The following is a 6,800-nucleotide window of genomic DNA, read 5'->3' on the forward strand; positions in this document are numbered from 1 at the left end:
AAGACAACAAATAGTAAGTGCTGGCAAAGACGTGGAGAAAAGGGAACACTCATCCACCGTGGCTGGGAATGTAAATCAGTGTAGGCACTGTGGAAAACAGTGTGGCTGCTAAGTCACTTCAGTCGTGTCCGACTCTGTGCGACCCCATAGACAGCAGCCCACCAGGCCCCCCCGTCCCTGGGATTCTCCAGGCAAGAACACTGGAGTGGGTTGCCATTTCCTTCTCCAATGCATGAAAGTGAAAAGTGAAAGTATGGAGGTGCCTCAAAAAATTAAATCAGGGAATTTCCTGGTGGTCCACTGGTTAGGATTCAGTGCTTTCACTGCCATGGTCCGGGTTCAATCCCTGGTTGGGAAACTAATATCCCATAAGCCACCTGGCATGAACAAAAAAATAAATAAAAAATAAAAAGTCTATTTCTGGGTATTTATCCGAAGAAAATAAAAACACTAACTTGAAAAGACACATGCAGCCCTATGTTCATTGCAGCATTATTTACAATGGACAAGATGTGGTCCAGATCTCTGCTGCTACCAAGTCCGACATTTTCCAGCACCAGCTGCTCTCCAGGGGCACGTGGCCCTACAACCCAACTGCAGGAGAGGGTTCTGGGGCCGATGAGTTTCCCCCAAGCTGACTTTTGTGCCCACCGCTGAGAAGAGGTCAGCTCCAGATGCCAACACGTGAGCCACCCTTTTCCAGCTTTTATCAGAGGCAGGACATGGATACAACAGGGCCTGAGAAAGTCTATGGAAAGAGGGCTCGAGAAGATCATGAATTCCTTCCTTGTGGTTGGCAAGGAGTAGCTCCTCAAAGCTGTTCGCATCCTAATAGCTGGAGCCAGTGACTGTTTCATTACAGGGCAAAGAGCTCTTTGCAGGTGCAATTAAGTTTTATGGCTTTGAGATAAGATTATCTTGGGGCCGATGTAATCGCAGTTGTCCTTGTTTAAGAAGCAGCAGGAGAGGGGCTTCCCTGGTGGTCTAGTGGTTAAGAATCTGCCTGTCAATGCAGGGAATGCAGGTTTGATCCTTGGTTGGGGAACTAAGATCGTACACAGTGCGGAGCAACGAAGCCGACAAATCACAGCTTCTGAAGCCGCGTGCTCCAGTGCCTGCATGCCACAGTTGAGAATCTGTACACTGCAGTGAAAGATCCTGAATGATGGAAGGAAGATCCCGCATGTGGCAACTAAGATCTAACACAGCAAATACAGAAAAAAAGTAAGAACCCTCCAATTCTTCAAAAAAGAAAAGAAAAGAAGCAGGAGAATCAGAGTCAGTGGAGGCAATGTGATGATGAAGCAGAGGTCAGAGTCAGAGAGAGACTTGTAGATGATACACCACTGGCAGGAAGTCTCTAGAAGCTGGAAAAGGCGAAGAAACTGGTTCTCCCCTAGAGACTCCAAAGAAGGCAGCACTGCCAACATGTTTATTTTGCCCGGAAAGGTCTATTTCCCTTCTGATCTTCACAGCTGTGGGATGATACATTTTTGCTGTTTCAAGCCACAAAATTTGTGGCAATTTGTTACAGTGTCAAAGGAAACAAACACTCCCTGGTGCCAATATCTTCAGCCAAACGTTGTATGCTTCAAGCGATGCATGAAACAACCACCTGAGACCATGAGGACAGGAACCTCTGGAAAAACCAAGACAATATACTGAGGAGTGATGAGCAGGCGATGGAGAGTGCCTGCAACCACCCCGGGAGCTCTTGCCTCTGAAATGCATGTGATGTAAGATAATGTATGGTGGCACATTTTGCAACTTGTGGCCAAAAAAAAACACCCATCTTGCACAATAATTCTTTCTTGTTCCCAACCAACTTCTGCTCTGCAGTCTCATTTAGTCATGCTGAGCCAATTCAGCCATAGACTTGGCTCCTGCCGCTGTGCTCAGTTGTGTCCGACCCTTTGCAGCCCCATGGACTAGCCCACCAGGCTCATCTGTCCAGGCAATTTCCCAGGCAAGAATGAGTTGCCATTTCCCATGCCAGGGGAGCTTCCCGACCCAGGGATTGAACTCTTACATCTCCTGCTCTGGCAAGTGGATTCTTTACCACTAGCGCCACCTGGGAAGCCCCTTAGGGACTCCTAGAAGAAGTCATCCCAGGTAAGCAGGTTGTACAGGCTCAGGCTGACCCTTGCTTACCTGATTCAAAGTCCTTTCTCAGGAGGTGGACACACCACAAGGAGCAAAGACTCGCTGTGGTAAGCAAGATGGGCCAAGCTACCTCAGCTGCAGTCTCAGAGGCACTGCCAAGGGGCTACAGAGGACACAGACAGACATTGCAGGCTCCAAGGATACGATGTGATAGTACATGGGACCAAGGGCATATGGGGGATTCATCAAGTTACACACGCAGACGTGGGTGCAGTATCCCCCTGAGTCTTCATAGTGGGTTACAGGAGTCCTCTCTGGATGGGACAAAAAAAAAGTGCTTGAAAAAAGCCACACTCTTCAATTTGAAAAAATTGGGCCAACTTGCTGAAAAGATGAAACCCCTGCAGCCAGCACCACACACACAAGAAAAGTTATACGATTATTACCGCATGCTGTTGATGGCTTTGAAGTCTAAATTTACAGGAAAGAAACGAATTTTTTGGCACTTGTACTTTTGGGGGCATTTCTTAGAGAAAATGAGTTTGAATCCAAGTAGTTTCCCAGTGAGGATGGTGGTGCGTTCCATCACATTTTCAAGAGGAAAGAAGCATAGAGCCAAGTCCAGGGACCAGACGCCCACTGTGGTCCTGTAATCCCACTTGCTCTTGTATTGAGCCCAGTGATGGTCTGCGACTTATAGTTGGCCTTCCCAACCTGGAGCACGATATTCATCTTCATTTATACCATTTTACTTGTAATTCTTTCCAGAAACGTATCTTCCTGTAGATTCCTTGCATTTCCCAACAAATTAATCCTAGACATTTGTCTTTATGCTTCATCTGTGAATCTCCTTTTCAATATATTTGTTTGTAAAGATTTTGTATGTTACATGTGTGTTGAGTCACGTACCTTTATTTCTTTATTGCCTCATTTACTGCAATCTTGTTTTTTTTAATTTCCAATTGGATTTTGTATATACAATAATGTTGTGCTCAGATGCTCAGTTGTGTCCGACTCTTTGCAGCCCCTTGGACTGTAGCCCACTGGGCTTCTCTGTCTGTGGAATTTTCCAGGCCAAGAACACTGGAATGGTTACCATTTCCTCCTCCAGGGGATCTTCCTGACCCAGAGATTGAACCCAAGCCTCTTACATTTCCTACATTGGCTGGCAGATTCTTTACCAGTATTACATGGGAAGCCCAAGTATTCTATTGTTGCCTATTTGTTAAAGCATTTTTATATTTTCTTCTCCAGTAGTTACAGCCCTTAGATCTGTTTCCTATCTTACTTGTGATAATAAGAACACCAGGAAATCTTAAACTTAAGGTTGCTGAGAGCAGATATCATCTTCTGTTTTGGATGTGTACATCAATCCATGGCTATTGAACAGAAGAGTGAACAGGCAAGAGAATGAAGAAAGGTCAGATTTCATGGGAGAGGAAAAGGTCAATTTCCTAAGGTAAAGAGAAATGTAGAAATTGGTGGTATTCAGAACCATAAAGAAGGCTGAGTGCTGAAGAACTGATGATTTCAAACTGTGGTGCTGGAGAAGACTCAAGAGTCCCTTGGACTGCAAGATCAAACCAGTCAATCTTGAAGGAAATCATCCCTGAATATTCATTAGAAGGACCGATGCTGAAGCCGAAGCTTCAATATTTTGGCCACCTAATGCAAAGAGCTGACTCCCTGGAAAAGGCCCTGATGCTGGGAAAGATTGATGGCAGGAGGAGAAGGGGACACAGAGGATGAGATGGCTGGATGGCATCACTGACTCGATAGACATGAGCTTGAGCAAGCTCCGGGAGTTGGTGATGCACAGAGGAGCCTGGTATGCTGCAGTCCATGGGGTTGCAAGAGTTGGACGTGACTGAGAAACTGAATAACAAAAGGACTAGCAGTAAGCAGGTTGTTGGCTTATTCTTTGTCTACCCTCCAGTGGCCAGGAAGGGTGACACACTCCTACACTGATGAGAGCAACAGAGAAAGTAAGAGTCTGGTCCTGGGTGACACTGGCAGCTTAACCAATCCCAGGACATTCATTTTTGAGGAAACGGTGTTTATGATAGCTAAATTCTCATTTACGGCCAAACACACCCTATAGGATACAGGGTACAAAGCTATTGAAAGGGATACCAAACCCGACTTACTGGTTTGTCCAGTTTCTGTGGACTTCCCACACTCCTCTTTGAAACAGATCACTTCTGGAAGCTGCATGTGGTCTGTCTCTGCTCAGACCTCAGATTCTTTACCTTTCCTCCATGTGCTACACCCAGTCTGGATTATCTTGATTTTGAACTCACCCTTTATCTTGGGGAGAACAGGCATAGAACAAATGTGTAGTAGTCACAACCCCAAAGTCTGTTTGGGGAACCAGTTATGACACTAATAATTTACAGTTAATGTGCTGATTGATTTATTCCTGCTTCTCCAAGCTGAAGTTTCAAGCTCTGAGGAGTTCTGAGAAGGTCCTAGATGCTCATGTTTTAAAGACAAAACATACATCTTTCTTCCTCTTCTTTTTTTAAATGAGTTTTAAACACATGTTCCCCTTCACATGAAACACTCTGAGATGTTCTGTGTGATGAAATAAGACAATAATGATGAGTGGAGACCAAATCACAGGTCCATTGTTGAGTGGACTGAATGCCACCAGCTGCTATAGTGATTTGGTCAATATATAGTTTCATATCTCTTATTCAACCAATAGGACACTGTTGATTTTAAAAGCATATGAAAGAATACTATTTCAACAATTCAGTATCTCAGTAAACATGCTTGTTAAACTATATAAAGTATACAAAGAGAGATGAAGTGCAAATTAAACCCTGCAATTGAATGAAACTATTATTGCTTATCTAGCTGTTTTCATAAATGATCCACAATGCCTTTTCTGCAATTCTAAAACCTTTTCTAATGAAGAAAGTTTCTTCCCCTATTATGCATCTGCAAAATTTAGCTGAAATGACAAGGCTGTGTAGGGCTTCCCAGGTAGCTCAGTGCGTAAAGAATCTTCCTGCAATGCAGGAGACACGGGTTTGATCCCTGGGTTGGGACAATCCCCTGGAGGAAGAACCGTCAACTTCTCTCCAGTATTCTTGCCTGGAGAACCCCATGGACAAAGGAGCCTGGTGGGTTACAGTCCATAGGATCACAAAGAGTCAAACACGACTGAAGTGACTGAGCACAACACAGCTATTTACAGTTTTTCTCCAATTTAGTGTGACCCCTTATATATTTTGCTACAGATACACCCAGATGCTGCCCCAGACCTGTTGGGGATGTCACATGTGATACGGTGTGTTCACCTTCCTATACTGCTAAAATTCAAATGCTTATGAATTCCAAAATACTTCTGGCTCTGAAGGTTTTGAACAAGGGGTTAGGGCCCTGTATGCAAACAGGATGCATAACATTTTTTTTTTAAATTGGAGGCTAATTACAATATTGTGGTGGGTTTTGCCATACATTGACATGAATCAGCCATGAGCACATGTGTTCCCCATCCTGAACCCCGCTCCCACCTCCCTCCCCATCCCATCCCTCAGGGTCATCCCAGTGCACCAGCCCTGAGAACCCTGTCTCATGCATCGAACCTGGACTGGCGATCTATTTCACATATGGTAATATACATGTTTCAATGCTATTCTCTCAAATCATCCCACCCTCGCCTTCTCCCACAGAGTCCAAAAGTCTGCTCTTTACATCTGTGTCTCTTTCACTGTCTCGCATATAGGGTCATCGTTACCATCTTTCTAAATTCCATATGTATGCATTAATATACTGTATTGGTGTTTTTCTGACTTACTTCACTCTGTGTAATAGGCTCCCATTTCATCCACCTCATTAGAACTGATTCAAATGCATTCTTTTTAATAGCTGAGTAATATTCCATTGTGTATATGTACCACAGCTTTCTTATCCATTCGTCTGCTGATGGACATCTAGGTAGGATGCGTAACATTTTTGACATTTTACATACGTAACAGTTAACATTCACCCAAAAATGTGCTCATTTACTTCTTCATCTTTGGCTGCGCTGGGTCTTCGCTGCTGTGCACAGGCTTTCTCCAGCCGCAGTGAGTCGGCTTCTCACTGCAGCGTCCTCTCTTGTTGTGGAGCACAGGCTAGGCAAGCAGGCTTCAGTAGTGTGGCACGTGGGCTCAGTTTCTCCACGGCACTTGGGATCTTCCCGGACCAGGGGTCAAACCTGCGTCCCCTGCACTGGCAGGCAGATTCTTAACCACTGAAGCACCAGGAAACCCCCCCAGAAATGTTTTTAATGTAATCAAGTTACAGCAAATTAAACAGCATTCTTAATTTGCTAAATGGCAAAAAAACCCCATGCAATTTATTATTAAACATTGTACTAAAGTGAGTTTCATGAATCAATCTTAAATAATATACTTAAGATCACCTTTTAACCTAAAATCATGTTTTTACTCTATAGTATACAAACAGAAAGAACTGAAAGAACTTCCAAGAAGGCCCAATTCCTTAAGATGTTCAAGCCTCCATCAAATTGACCGTAAACTACTAGAAGGATCCCTAGTCATAACCAGAAGAAAACAATACGGCTAATTGCCTTGTCCTACTACCTATGGCTATAGAACACCATTTTTTTAAGTGAAAATATGAGAAAGAGGCTTGAGTTATTTAATGAATGGGGATGCTGTTTTAGCTATAACAGCCAAGAAAAA

This window comes from Bos taurus, chromosome 18, assembly GCF_002263795.3.
Source record: "Bos taurus isolate L1 Dominette 01449 registration number 42190680 breed Hereford chromosome 18, ARS-UCD2.0, whole genome shotgun sequence".
Lineage (NCBI taxonomy): Eukaryota > Metazoa > Chordata > Mammalia > Artiodactyla > Bovidae > Bos > Bos taurus.